The sequence below is a fragment of the Xenopus laevis genome, chromosome 1S (assembly GCF_017654675.1).
Source record: "Xenopus laevis strain J_2021 chromosome 1S, Xenopus_laevis_v10.1, whole genome shotgun sequence".
NCBI lineage: Eukaryota > Metazoa > Chordata > Amphibia > Anura > Pipidae > Xenopus > Xenopus laevis.
Window position 1 is genome coordinate 79,082,172 of NC_054372.1, and position 14,959 is coordinate 79,097,130.

A 14,959-nucleotide genomic window follows, 5' to 3' on the forward strand; every position below is an offset into this window, starting at 1 on the left:
CTCGTAATGTCAGGATACAAACAACTCAAAATTAATCCCTGGACCTCTCCCATGGATTTAACAGGAATTCGGCAGTGAATAGTCTAATTAGAGTTCTTAAAGGGCCAGAGTATAATACATTTTGAAAATCGAAATTCAATTTTTTTTTAAAAAAACCTTGCAATCGAATTTGAATAACTCCCTAGTCGAACTTGACTTCTAAAAAAAATTCAAAAGTTTGAATTCTCAACCCTTGATAAATCTGCTCCTTAGAGTTTTTTAAAATAAAGAATCTAGCAGAGTTATGTAAGCTCAGAGTTCTAAAACAGGAAAGCAAAATAGTATCCCCCTTGTTTAGGATAAGCGCAATAAATAGGGCGTGTGCTGAACATATTCCGATATTAAGACAAATCTCATTTTGGAGAACAAAAACAGTTACTGTAGAGGAAAATCTTGCAGGCCCTGCTTGGTCCCCCTTAATGGAGTGAACAGTTTCTAAGTGCCCATGAGGCCCTTCTAGAAACTGTTCAAGGTTATGTGTAGCATCTGCTGAGAAGGTTCTTATCACTATTCTGTTATGTTTTGGTTTCCAGTAACAAGGTGCAATAGCTTTGAAGCTCACACATAGTGGTACTCCCTTCATTTTCACATAACTAGCTAATCACACTGACTTGTACTCCTCATCACTCCCTATACTCCCTTCCTTACTCCTTTCACATACCATTCCCATGAAGTTCCCCACTAGAGGGTATATAATGTGTGGTCAATCTTTTGTTTCTTAGTTCTGACCAACTTGTGTATCAGAACCCACGGAGCTCGTGTATGTTTATTATATAAATAATAAACTTGGATTAACCCTTTTACCTCGGTGATCTCCGGTTTTTGGATTATTCCCTAACATTACCTACTTACTATAATTTCTTTCCTAGTCACTGACCATGGCAGCATTCACCAATGGGTTAATATACCTCTGGCTCAATGACATTGTAGACCGAGTGGGATGGGGCTAAAGCTTAAGCAAATCCAGAAAGAAGTACCTGGTGTGTAGGCACGGATTACAGAGAAGGAACAGAAAATGCGGAACCAATATGCAGAGCGCGAGGTGTCAGAGGGACTTAAAGTTGACGGACTCCCTTGCTGCATTCCGGGCCATCTTGAGATCCGCAAGCGCGAGAAGTTTCGCCATGATGGAGGATTACAGCTCCAGTAAGATTTATAAATGGCGCACTACACAAGAGCAGAGACAGCCTATGGGGCGTGAATATGGCCGCAGTCGCAGGATGAGAGTGGAGAACGGCCGGCAGAGGAGCCTGTGAGATAAAGAAGGCAAGCGTCAAACCGTACCGACAACTGCTTTTTTTTATCCAGCTCCCTGAATACAAGCGACGTAAGCGGAGAGGAGGCAGGAGGGCAAAAAAAATCAAAGAAACAGACCGCAACGGTGGTGAACATCACAGGAGTGGAATTGGACCCAGATGAACTAAAGGTATTAAGTAAAGGCTTTTCATATGCATTAGAGTCTGGTCCAGAAGTGATTGATGGAGATCTGGCAGGATATCTAATACAGGATAAACCAGTGACTCCTATGTTCTATGTCCTGCCTAAAATTCACAAGAATTTGAACCGGCCACCAGACAGGCCAATAGTGGCTGGTATAGATTCAATATTTACCCCCTTAGAGAGATTTGTGGATGCAGTCATCAGACCATGTGACCATACAGACCTCATATGTACAGGACACTAGTGGCATTAATTGATTTGCCTAGTGATGAGATCTGGTTGGTCACATTGGATGTGGAGAGCCTCTACACCTCCATCCCACATGATGGGGGTGTGGAGGCAGTCCGTATGTATTTGGAACAAGAGGAGACCCTTGATGGGGCCCAAAAAAATTTTGTACTCAATTGTCTTGGTCATCCTACGATGGAATTACTTCATGATTATGGATGAATTTTTTCTGCAGATTAGGGGTACAGCCATGGGGTCGAACGTGGCGCCCTCCTATGCAAATATCTATATGGGAAAATATGAAGAAAAATTTCTTTACAAACTGGTGGTTTAAAAAATATTGTCTAAAGTGGCTACGCTACATTGATAATGTCTTTATGCTATGGAGGGGGCCATGTTCATCTCTTGATCAATTCTTTTGGGAGATTAATTCAGTATGTCACATCAAGTTCACAATCCATGCTGATCCAAAGGAGATAGCTTTCCTGGATACAAGAGTATATGTGGCTGATAAGCTGCAAACTGATCTATTTACGAAGGAGACTATAGAAATACTCCTCCACTTTTCCTCCTTTCATCCCCTCCAGACAAAAAAATTCATTACCCAAATCTCAATCAGCTCAGGTAAAAAGGATAGTGTCAGATGAAGGACTTGCACAAGTGAGAATGGAGGAAATGACAATTAGTAGAAAATATCCTAGGAAGGCGATAGAAAGTCAGAGAGGAAAGATGGAACAAGTGGATAGAAAGAGCTTATTAACTAAATCAGTAAAACAAGAGACTCCCAGGATTCCTTTTGTGTCAACCTTTAATACATTCAGTGACCAGATTAGAAAAATACTAAAACATTGGAGCATTTTACAAACAAATCTAGGCGAAATACCCAGTTTCCAAAATCCACCAGTCATGTCCTTTAAAAAAAGCACGGACCATTGGGTCTATGCTAGTAAAAGCGGATGTTGGTTCAGAAATAAAATGTAAACAATCAGTGTTACGCCCAGTGAAAAAGGGAACCTTCCCGTGCTGCATGTGCAACTGTTGCAATGTCCAAAAAGGTGGCGATTTACCAAGAAATGGGGTCCCTATTCCTATCTCTGGCCAATTTATGTGTACGACTACGTTTGTAGTATATGTAATTAAATGCCCATGTGGCCTGGTATATGTCGGACAGACATCACGTATGGTCAGAGATAGGATTAGGGAACATAAATCAGCCATTAAGACTAAAAGAATGGAACAACCAGTGGCACAGCATTTTGCAGAAATGGGACATGCTGTACACCAGCTAAAATTTCATATAGTAGAGGCAGTTCAAAGGATGAGAAGGGGTGGTGACCTTTCAAAAAAATTACTTTAGAGAGAAGCCTGGTGGATTCGGGAACTGGATAGCCTGTCACCAAATGGATTGAACATGGAATATGACTTGGTTCCTGTTTTTAGGTAACTTATTGATTTTAACATGGTTTTATTCTCTTTTTTTTCCACAGTATTTGTGTCGATACAATTGGCCACATAGAAAATGGAACATTGTAACAAGATAAGTGGAGCTTTGTATCGTTTGTTAAACATTGTTTCTTTATCTCTTTATGTACCAATGTTAAAGCAACACTAGATGGTGCTATGCTGCAGTAAGATAAAAGGAGGAAATATACATATGTTAATTAGCTTGATAAAGAGCCAGGTGGGTTCGAAACGTTGCTCTGCTGTTGCCCTGCATGTGAAAAATAAAGGCTTTCTTGTATTCGGAGTGCTACCCATTTGAATTCCTAACAAGTACTTATACGTGTGGAAGGACACATGGGAAAAGTGCACCTGTGAACAAAGCTGCAGATAAGTGAGTGCGACCTAAATTGAATACAACTAAAGCTTAAGAGCTGTCCACTTGGATGGGAATATTGTTGGTGATTGTTGCCATAGCAGGTGACCAGAAAACAAATTATGCTGAGCATGTAATCTTAATGTTTAAAAGGAACATAAATTTAAAAAAAAAAAATTGTTAGTTTAAAAATGTTATAGCTTGGGGGGATAAAACAGCTATACTGGAGAGTGGGGCGGGGCTACATTTTTAACATATTGGTTGGAGGTTGTGTCCATTGGCTCACAGGAGATATTTAAGCCATTGGTAAAGCATGGGTGAAAATAAAATAGGACGTATACAAGAAAAATAACTCAACTTCATTAAAAATTTTCTATCCAACACAACTGTCAGATGGGAACAATGCATGCTGCATCTTCATCCACTGAAATAAAATCAGATGCTGTCTGACCAAAACCAGAATGACGTGGAGGAAAAAGCAAAACTACCTTTCAAATGGATAGAATAGGCAAAACTCCGCTAATGCTCTATGAAGATCAATAAGATCTAAAGTTAAGAGCATGGTTACAATTCGAACAATGTACATTACAAGGCACTGGACTCCAGGGCAACTGGGTTCACAAATTTGAGCAACATACAAATTTAAGAACAGTATTACACAGGATTGAGAAATTTCTTCATTAAAATTCCAATGCGAAGCTAAGCTATTGGCAAGATGGCGCCACAAAGTCCCATTGTTGAAAAGGTTAGTTTGCCAAAAAACACATTGACTGGCCTAAAGAGAAATGGCGCAACTTGGTTTTTTTGGGCTGATGAAAGATTGTTCTTTTTGGGTCTGGGGCAGTAGACCATTTGTCAGATCACCCCCAAACACTGAATTCAAGCCACAGTAAACTGAAGACGATGTATTGTGGTGCATGCATCATGATATGGGGATCTTTCTCATACGATGATGTTGGGCCTAATTATTGTATACCATGGATCAGTTTCAACACCTCAAAATACTTGGAGGTCATGTTGCCATATGCCAAAGAGGAAAAGCTCAAACACACCAGTAAACCAGCAATGTATTGGCTCCAGACCAACAAGATTGACGTTATGGAGTGGCCAGTCCAATCCCAGGACCTTAAACAGAAAACCTATAGGGTGACAAAAAATGCTGTTTCTGTGGCAAAACCAAGAAATGCAAACAATTGTGGAAAGTAACAGGTGCCAGAAGTTGGTCAATTCAAGCAATTCTAAAACTACATAGTTCAGAGATTCAAAGGAAAAAATCTCAAACCATTTTTTCAGTTTATACAGTTAATCAGAGTTTATAAAGAATCCAGAAAGCAATTTTTAGTAACAGCCAATATTCTCTTTTCTTCACTTTCTGTAAAGGAACAACACAAATTTTATAATTTTTTCGTCATGTTTTGAGTTGGAATAAAACATTGTGTTCCCAACGCATTTGAGTGTATTCTGAACACTGTATATAGGGTGGTTTCCAACCGTATAAGAAGTTGGGTGATATAAACGCTGCAAATTGCAATATTTTTAGGCAAATTTCAGAAATCTCAAACACTGCTGCCTTTAGTGTAGCTTTGCAGTTAGCTTGGAGTACAAATACAATTATGCATTATGGATTCAGAATTCCCATCTAATTAACCTACACACATGTAATGTGTTTTTTGGCCAATTTATAAGTCTTATAGAAAACAATGCAGCACTCCTTGTTGCAGAAGAGAAAGGTGAATTTAACCCTTTCCCTGCCAGCTGTTTTGTCCTAGATGCGAACATTACTGCCAAGCAGTTTCTAGATATTTTGCACTCTTTCACTTTAAGGGCCTTTCCTGGGGCGGTCTTTTAGTTTACCCAGGAAAACAATATATTGTTTTTTTCAGGACAACCCGAACTTTCAAAATATGCAAGAATTTTGGTGTAATTCTACTTATGTAAAAAAATATAGGATTCTAAGTGTCTAATAAAATGAAAAAAAAAAAAATCATGTTTCACAAACAATCACATATCAGAAACATCACTTTATGTACGAGAACACAGCCGATTTGGAAAGGTCTATGTCTCCTGAACACGGTAATACCAAATAGTTTTATGGAGATTTCTTATGTATAGATCAAAATCTACAAGCGGAACACTACCACATTTCCAAAGCACCGCTCCCCAAACGGCATACTTCTGATTTCAAGGTAAAAACATTCCCCTAACAATAGGTTTACCCTAGAAAACTACCCATTATTAAAACAGTTTCTGGTGAATCAAAAATGGGTAAATATATCTTTGTACTCCACACTACCAAGTTGCAATTGTTTCCTAAAGTTATGTTTTATAGAAATTGGTGAATTTTTTGAAAAATGACCTCAAAGCTTCCACTCTACAGCATCATATCTCCCACACATTAGGTATCAATGTAAAACACCCCAAATATGAAAGCCTAGGGTCAACTGAACAGTTTGATGCCCAATATGTATAGGTGTACCTCATTTGAACCATCAGTTCTGTAATTCCAGATACTGCAAAATCAACACATTTACATAGTTGGGGGGGGGCAAAGTTAGAGAAAAGTACGTTCACCCCAGAAAACCATATATTTTCGGAAAGTACACATTCCCCCGAATCCAAGTTGGGTATGCATGTCTTTCTACTCCAAAGCACCAAGCCGCAAACCCTTCCTAAATTTGGCAATTTTGGTGCCATTTTCTAAAATCACCTCAAAACTTCCAGCCTGCAACATCGTATTTCCAACATACTATTATGTATCAATATAAATCACCCCAAATATGAAAGTCTGGGGTCCCTGAACAGTTTGATGCCCAATATGTATAGGTGTACCAAACCACGTGGCATATAGATTATGGGCGTATGAACTCTGGATTGGCAATTCTAGATGGGCTGATTTCTCTAACAGCCGGAAGACCAGTTTCTCTAGTAGTAGTGGGGAGGAGAGTAGTCAGGCCTAAGCAGATTGTGGTTGTAGGGGACTCTATTAGGAAAGTGGATAGGGTAATTTGTCGTCTAGATCGCTACAACCGAACAGTTTGCAGTCTACCTGGTGCCAGGGTTCAGCATGTGGTTGATCGGATAGACAAATTATAGGGTGGGGCTGGGCATGACCCAGCTGTCTTAGTGACAAAATATATGGAAGAAGACCTTAAAGATTGATTTCAGGGATCTAGGCTCTAAGATCAAGGAAAGGTCTTCCAATGTCATCTTTTCTGAAATTTTGCCCGTGCCACGTGCAAGTTTAGGAAAACAGCGGGAGTTTAGGGAGCTAAATGCGTGGGGCTCAAGTCTTGGTGTAGGAAGGAAGGGTTTGGGTTCCTAGAGCACTGGGCTGATTTTTCCTTGGGGTACAACCTATACAGTCGTGACAGTTTGCACCTCAATGGAAATGGGTCCACGGTGCTAGGGAAAAGAATGGCTAAGAGGTTGGAGGAGTGTTTAAACTAGGCAAGGGGGGGTGAGATAAAGAATTATGGGGAAGCTAGGGTAGACGGGGCAGTGGGGAGGAGTGAGGGGGCATACAGTTTACCAGCTAAGGAAGTCCCTCTGTTACAAGGAAAACAGAATCATACTAACTTAACATATAATTGTTATACAATTCTCCACTAAAAGTAAAAGTAGTAACCTCCTCTGTATGCTGGCAAATGCACGGAGTTTGTCAGGTAAAATGGGAGACCTAGAATTGCATGCTCTAAAAATTATGATATAATTGGTATCACTGAGACCTGGTGGGATGAAATAGGTGATTGGATTGTGAATTTAAAATGGTTACACCCTTTTTAAGAGGGATTAAAAAGGGTGGAGTGTGTTTGTATGTAAAGCCTGAATTAAAGCCATGCGCTAAAGAAATACCAATAGCCGACACTGGTGAGGGTGTAAAATCACTCTGTGTAGAGTTTGACTGGGCAAAAGTTAACAAAAAGAATTATCATTGGTGTATGATATAAACCACCTCGTACAAGTGTCTAGTATGAAGCCCAGCTACTCTTGCAGATACAAGCAGCTTCACAGCTGGGTCAAGTTGTTGCTATGGGTGACTTCAATTATCCAGACATTGACTGGGGTAATGGGGTTGCCAAGAGAGAAAAAGCTAGTAGGTTTGTAAATATGCTTAATGACAACTTTTTATTCCAGCTCGTTCAAGAACCTACTAGGAATAACTCTTTTGGACCTTGTAATAACTAACAATACTGAACTCCTCTCGAACATTTGTGTGGGTGAGCATTTAGGGAATAGTGATCATAACATGGTCTCCTTTGAGATTCTGTTGCAGAAGCAATTCTATAAGGGAGTAACAATTTCAGACGTGCAAACTTTGACAGTATAAGGGCATCTCTGCAACATATTAAGTGGGAAATGCTTTTCACAGGGTTAAACACAGAACAAAAATAGGAAGTCTTTAAAATGCTGCTTAATAAATATACTTGTCAGTATATTCGACTTGTAAGTAAGCAAAGCCAAACCTTTTTGGTTCAATAGAAGCATTGGTGTTGAGGTGGGTAAGAAAATACGCGCTTTTAAGGCTTTCAAGTTAGCTGGGACAGCCAAATCATTTATAAGGTATAAGGAGGCCAATAAATCATGCAAAGAAGCTATAAGGCAAGCTAAAATTGATATAGAAAAGGATATTGCAGCAAGCAGTAAAAAAAAGTCCAAAATTATTTTTTAAATATGTTAATAGTAAAAAAAAAAAAAAATGAAGCAGGAAGGGGTGGGACCCTTACTATCAGAGGGGGGGGTCAGCTGGTTGATGAAAACAAAATAAAAGCGCAGATTCTGAACTTGTATTTTTCATCTGTCTACACAAATGAGGAACCAGTAAGTGAAGGTTTTCTTAATAGTACCAATTCTAGTAATACAACTAATGATGCATGGTTCGCACATGAAGAAATTCAAAAGCGACTAGAACATGTTAAGTTAAACAAAGGTCTGGGGCCAGATGGTATTCATCCCAGGGTAATTAGCGCGCTCAGCTCTGATTGCCAAACCTCTATTTAATTTTTCAGGATTCATTGAGATCTGGCATAGTGCCGAGGCGAATTGCGAATGTGGTGCCTCTATTCAAAAAAGATCCCGTTCTCAGCCTCAAAACTATAGGCCAGTTAGTCTGACGTCAGTGGTAGGAAAGCTTTTCGAAGGGTTAATAAAGGATAAGATACTGACTTCATAGCAAATCATAATACTATGAGTTTGTGCCAGCATGGTTTTATGCGTAATAGATCTTGCCAGACTAACTTAATTTCTTTTTATGAGAAGGTAAGTAGAGACCTCGATTCTGGGATGGCAGTGGATGTGATTTACTTAGACTTTGCTAAAGCATTTGATACAGTGTCGCACAAAAGGTTACTGGTTAAATTAAGGAACGTTGGCCTGGAACATAGTATTTGTACCTGGATTGAGAACTGGTTAAAAGATAGTTTACAAAGAGTGGTGGTAAACTGAACATTTTCTAATTGGACCAGTGTTGTTAGTGGAGTACCGCAGGGCTCTGTACTAGGTCCCTTGCTTTTCAACTTGTTTATTAATGACCTGGAGGTGGGCATTTAAAGTACTGTTTCTATTTTTGCAGATACTAAATTGTGCAGAACTAAGTTCCATGCAGGATGCTGCCACTTTGCAGAGTGATTTGTCTAAATTGGAAAACTGGGCAGCAAACTGGAAAATGAGGTTCAATGTTGATAAATGCAAGGTTATGCACTTTGGCAAAAATATAAATGCAAGTTATACACTAAATGGCAGTAATTTGGGAGTTTCCTTAAAGGAGAAGGAAAGCTCCAAACAGTTTATTGCCAACAGATTAGACACAATAGTGCAAGCTAGAACTCTATATTTATTCTGTAGAATGCTTTACCATACCTGAGTAAACAGCTCTAGACACTGTCTCTGTTTAGGATAGAAGCTGCCATTTAAGCTTGGTGTGACAACACTTCCTGCCTGAGTCTCTCCCTACTCACTTACTGCTCTGAGCTCAGATTACAGCAGGGATGGGAGGAGGGAGGGGGAGAGGATCAAACTGAGCATGCACAAGCCCTGGAGGTTTATGCTGAAAACAGGAAGTCTGATACAGAAGCCCATGTGTACACAATAAAAGGAAAGAAATGCTGTGTTTCTTTTGACAGAGGACTCAGAGCAGCACTACTTTGAAGGTTTACTGGTTGGTGTATTTATATAGACCTTTCTGATAAAGCTTACTTACTTTTAACTTTTACTTCTTTAAATGAGAAGGATCTAGGGGTCTTTGTAGATAACACGTTTTCTAATTCTGGGCAAATGTCATTCTGTGGCTACTAAAGCAAATAAAGTTCTGTCTTGCATAAAAAAGGGCATTAACTCAAGGGACGAAAACAATTATTCCTCTTTATATGTGCCTAGTAAGGCCACATCTGGAGAATGCAGTGCAGTTTTGGACTCCAGTCCTTAAGAGGGATATAAATGAGCAGGAGAGAGTGCAGAGACACGCAGCTAATGGAAGACAAATTATGAGGGTAGACTGTCAAGGTTGGGGTTGTTTTCTCTGGAAAAAAGGCACTTGAAAGGAGACATGATTACACTTTACAAGTACATTAGAGGACATTATAGACAAATAGCAGGGGACCTTTTTACCCATAAAGTGGATCACCGTACCAGAGGCCACTAGAAGAAAAAAAAAAAAAAAAAAAAAAAAAAAAACTTTCATTTGAAGCAACGTAGGTGGTTCTTCAGAGTCTGGACAGTGAGGTTGTGGAATGCACTGCCGGGTGATGTGATGGCCGATTCAGTTAATGCCTTTAAGAATGGCTTGGATGATTTTTTGACAGACATAATATCAAAGGCTATTGTGATACTAAACTCCATAGTTAGTATAGATATATAGAATTTAATTAAAAGTAGGGAGGGGTGTGTATAGATGCTGGGTTTTCATTTGGAGGGGTTGAACTTGGACTTTCTTTTTTCAACCCAATTTAATTTATGTATAGGGGCCCAAAAATGAAGTCACCCCATATGATGTCATTTCAGGTACTGCAAAATCAACACATTTACATAGTTTTTGGGGGGGCCAAAGGTAGAAAAAAGTTCACCCCAGAAAACTATATATTTTCGGAAAGTACACATTCCCGCGAACCGAAATTGGGTATGCATATCCTTGTACTCCAAAGTACCAAGTCGCAAGCCTTTCCTAAATTTAGCGATAAAAGCAACGGTTTTTACATATCTGAAAATCGCCTAAAAATATTGCAATTGCCCGCATTTATCTCACCCAATTTCTTGCATACAATTGTAAAACCCCATAAATATTGATGCCAAGGGACTACTGAGCAGTTTGATGCCCGATATGCATAGATATACCAAGGCAGCTGGCATGTGCGGACCCCAAATAAAAATAGTGCATTTGAGTTTTCTCCGCTGCCGATTCGCCTTCTGTGAACAGACCATTGACCTCATATTATGTGCCTCAAGATCCTCCTAACAGCAAAGACCCCCGGGGCAAAACCATATATTTTTGGAAAGTACACATTCTGACGAATCCAACAAAAATAGACTTCTTTCTACACCATACTGCAAATCTTTTCTAAACATAAGGTTTTTACAACATTTCTGAAAATCGCCTAAAAATTTTGCAGTTTGCCGCATTTCTCACACAATGTTTTACGTACAAAGAAAAATCACCCTAAATATGGTCGTCAGAAGTCTAATGAATAGTTTGATGCCAAATATGCAGATTTGCCAAAGTTTGTGTTGTGTACGAACCCCAAATGAAAAACATGCATATGTATTTTCACGCTAGTCAACTCAGCTGCTGAAAACAGTACCCCGACTTTGCACTGTGTTGTAAGACCCCCAAACTGTAAAAAGCCCCCAGAACACCATATATTTTTGGAAAGTACATATTCTGACGGATCAAACAAAGTAAAATATATCTTTCTATACCAAAGCACCAAACAGCAAAACAATACTAAAAATACATAAGGAAAAATAATGCAAGGATAAAATTGCAATAAAACCACAAAAATTGTGTAAATCAATGAAATAACAAAATGACTGATCCGACAGCATAATTAGTGGCTAAAATTGATTGCCCAATAGTCAGGCTGCCAAAACAAATAGTTTTTAGGGGTAAAAACACATTAGTAAGATGAAAAAGTAGCCATGGGGGCTGTCAGCACTGCTAAGTCTCTGCAGAGGCGGCTAAAGCCACTGATGCAGAGATCAGCACTTATTTCTGCCAGAACATACTAGGTACGTTCTTGGCAACTAAAGCCCTTGCCTGCCAGAACGTAGTGATTGCAATAAAAGGTCTTTATTCCTGCTCATAGCATGCTCCATCATACCCTTAAAAAAAAAAAAAAAAAGATAGTACACTATAAAGTTTGTAATAACACGTCTCTGCAGATATTTCGGTTCAGGGCATTCTTGCTTTTTTGCCTTTTATGATGCATACTCCTGTTTCGTCTTCCTTTCTTAAGCTGAGAGAAAGTATGAAGCAGTCTTGCCTGCCATGTTATAAAGATACCAGAAGTTAACTGTGCTTGTGAGACTCCTTTACCTGCACTAATACAGGCTGTGGAGGCTGTGGATTTCATGTGTTTGGTTTTAAAAGGGTGAGGTGCAACCCTACTGTCCCTGCTAGATGTGTAAGTTACATACGTTTCTAAGCAAGTCAGTGCTGGTTTTGTTGCAATTTTGTAAATAACTGACATTATGCTTAATGCCAAAGGTATTAAAAGATAAAAATATAGAAAAGCCAGTATTTATTCCCAGAAAAGGTTGCAGCCCTTTGGCACTCCATTCAGTTTTAGTCTAGGCAGAAGGAGAGTGCAAGAATTGGGAGAACAATGTTGCTCCTTCCTTTTCTGCAGTATTTGTCTGCATGGCTGTGTGATTGTTTGCTGCAAGGCAGGTTTGTTTATATGCTGCGTCTGTTAACCTCTGCCATTACAACTGAGTAATCAACCAATGACCATTCAAATTATGTGACCGGTTACAGTTCACAAGCACCCAATAAATTACTAGGAGGAGGGCAGTATCAACATCCAATTGGAAACAAGTAAGGGCAAAGCCTGGGCATGATGATGTCATCATATAGGAAGTTCTTGGTGTGTCAGGTTCAAAATAGGCCACTCCCATCACTTCAGAAAACTGGTCAGAGAGACAGGAAAAGGACTGAGTTAATAGGTATAAAAATTAGCTTTTACAATGGCATTTTTACTTTTTGCTATGGAAAATGGTTTTTCTAACACATTGAGAGCGTTGTTACTGGTTTCATAAGATTTGTACATTGAAGGTGAACAACCCCTTTAAGAAGGAAACCTTCACTTACTGGTTCCTCATTTGTGTAGACATGAAAAATATGAGTTCAGAATCTGCACTTTTATTTTGTTTTCATCAACCAGCTGACCCCCCTCTGATAGTGAGGGTCCCACCCCTTCCTGCATCATTTTTTTACTATTAACATATTTAAAAAATAATTTTGGATTTTTTACTGCTTGCTGCAATATCCTTTCCTATAGCAATTTTAGCTTGCCTTATAGCTTCTTTGCATGTTATCACAGTAGGGAGGAAGATTTGTAACTGAGCTCAACAAACTGCCTGAACAGTGAGTAACTTACTATAATGCCTGTCTTGGGAAAGTTTTCATAATCTGATAAAGAATTTGATTTGGCAAGATTTTGAAAGAGTGTTCTGCAAATGTCAGGAAGAGAAACTTTTTTTTTAACTTGCTAAATTGCCAGAAAACTCTACTATCTACCAAAAACTGTATCTCCTGCCAAGGCCACTGAACTGCCATATGAACAAGAATCAGTGGATAAAAAAAAATTATATATATATATATATATATATATATATATATATATATATATATATATATATATATATATATATATATATAATATATATATATATATATATATATATATATATATATATATATATATATATATATATATCTCAAGGATTGGACACCATGGTGTTGCGTCACCTGTCAAATACAGCAGTTGTGTAGAACCAGAACCCAACCCACTGGACTGATACTAGGAATGCACCGAATCCAGAATTCGGTTCGGGATTTGGCCTTTTTCAGCACGATTCTGATTTGGCCAAATCCTTCTACCCAGCCGAACTGAATCCTAATTTGCATATGCAAGCTAGGGGTGGGGAGGGAAATCGCGTGACATTTTGTCACGAAACAAGGAAGTAAAAAATGTTTTCCTCCTGATATAAAGCTGGATCTTACCATCAACACCAATATTTGTTCCAACACCAGGGGGCACATTTACTTAGGGTTGAATATCGAGGGTTAATTAACCCTCACTATTCGACTGTCGAAGTTAAATCCTTCGACTTCGAATATCGAACGAAAAATCGAATTCGAAGGATTTTAATCCATCAAACGCCTTTCTTCGACCAGAAATTTTTTAGAAAGCCTATGGGGACCTTCCCCATAGGCCAACATTGCACCCCTGAAGTAGGGGGTCGAAGTTTTTTTTTAAAGAGACAGTACTACGACTATCGAATGGTCGAATAGTCTAACGATTTTTAGTTTGAATCGTTCGTTTCGAAGTCGTAGTCGAAGTAACCAATTCGATGGTCGAAGTAGCCAAAAAAATCATTCGAAATGCAAAGTTTTTTTTATTCTATTCCTTCACTCAAAGTAAATGTGCCCCCAGCTGTTGCCATCTGAAGTAACAGCTGCAGCATTATTTCAGACCTGGGATCAATATCGGACGACCAGTGGGAATGGGTGTTAAAGACTCCTAAGGAAGTAGGCATAGTCTACTTCAGCTGTACTTCATATACAGAGCTTACTATACGATACAGAGATTACATGCTATTGAAATACTGCCTTCTTCCTTATGTCCCAGGTGCAAAGGAGAAACAGCTACACTTCACACAATGTGGGGGTGTCCATAGGTTACACAATATTGGAAGGACATAACCCTTTGATTAACCTAACTATTTCAGAATTGAGGGAGGGGGATGCCAGAAACAGTTTACTTACAATAGATCCCAGTGATACGCTGGATATACATCCAAATCAGTTCATCACCAAAGCAAGGCAATTGCTCACTCTACACCGGAAAAACCCAACTCCACCCTCTTTTCAGGAATGGAAAACTTGTCAAACCTTTTATAGTTTATACTGATCAAGAGAGGACAAATGCTTAAGTATATCAAAATCTGGCGACACTGGAATAACTCATTGCAACCCAATGCAACATAATTTTACCCCAAAGTTGAAGCTACATGGGTAAAGGAGACAAGGGATGATAACTGACAATGAACACAGGGAAAAGGGGAAGTCAGTTAAGCTAAGTGTGGTTGAAGGAAGCTTGATATGAATCACTGTACACAATGCCTTGTTATACCAATGGTTAAAATGTATTGTATGTGTAAATCAAACTTAATGCAACTAGATTTGTAAATCTAATGGTAAACTTTTCAATAAAGTCTATTGAG

At 38.9% G+C, this 14,959-nt stretch overlaps 1 protein-coding gene across 3 annotated transcripts in view; it reads right to left on the bottom strand.

The window, feature by feature from the left end:
* Positions 1 to 14,959, bottom strand: part of uhrf1.S (ubiquitin-like with PHD and ring finger domains 1 S homeolog) — a 151,492-nt gene that overhangs the window by 57,856 nt on the left and 78,677 nt on the right.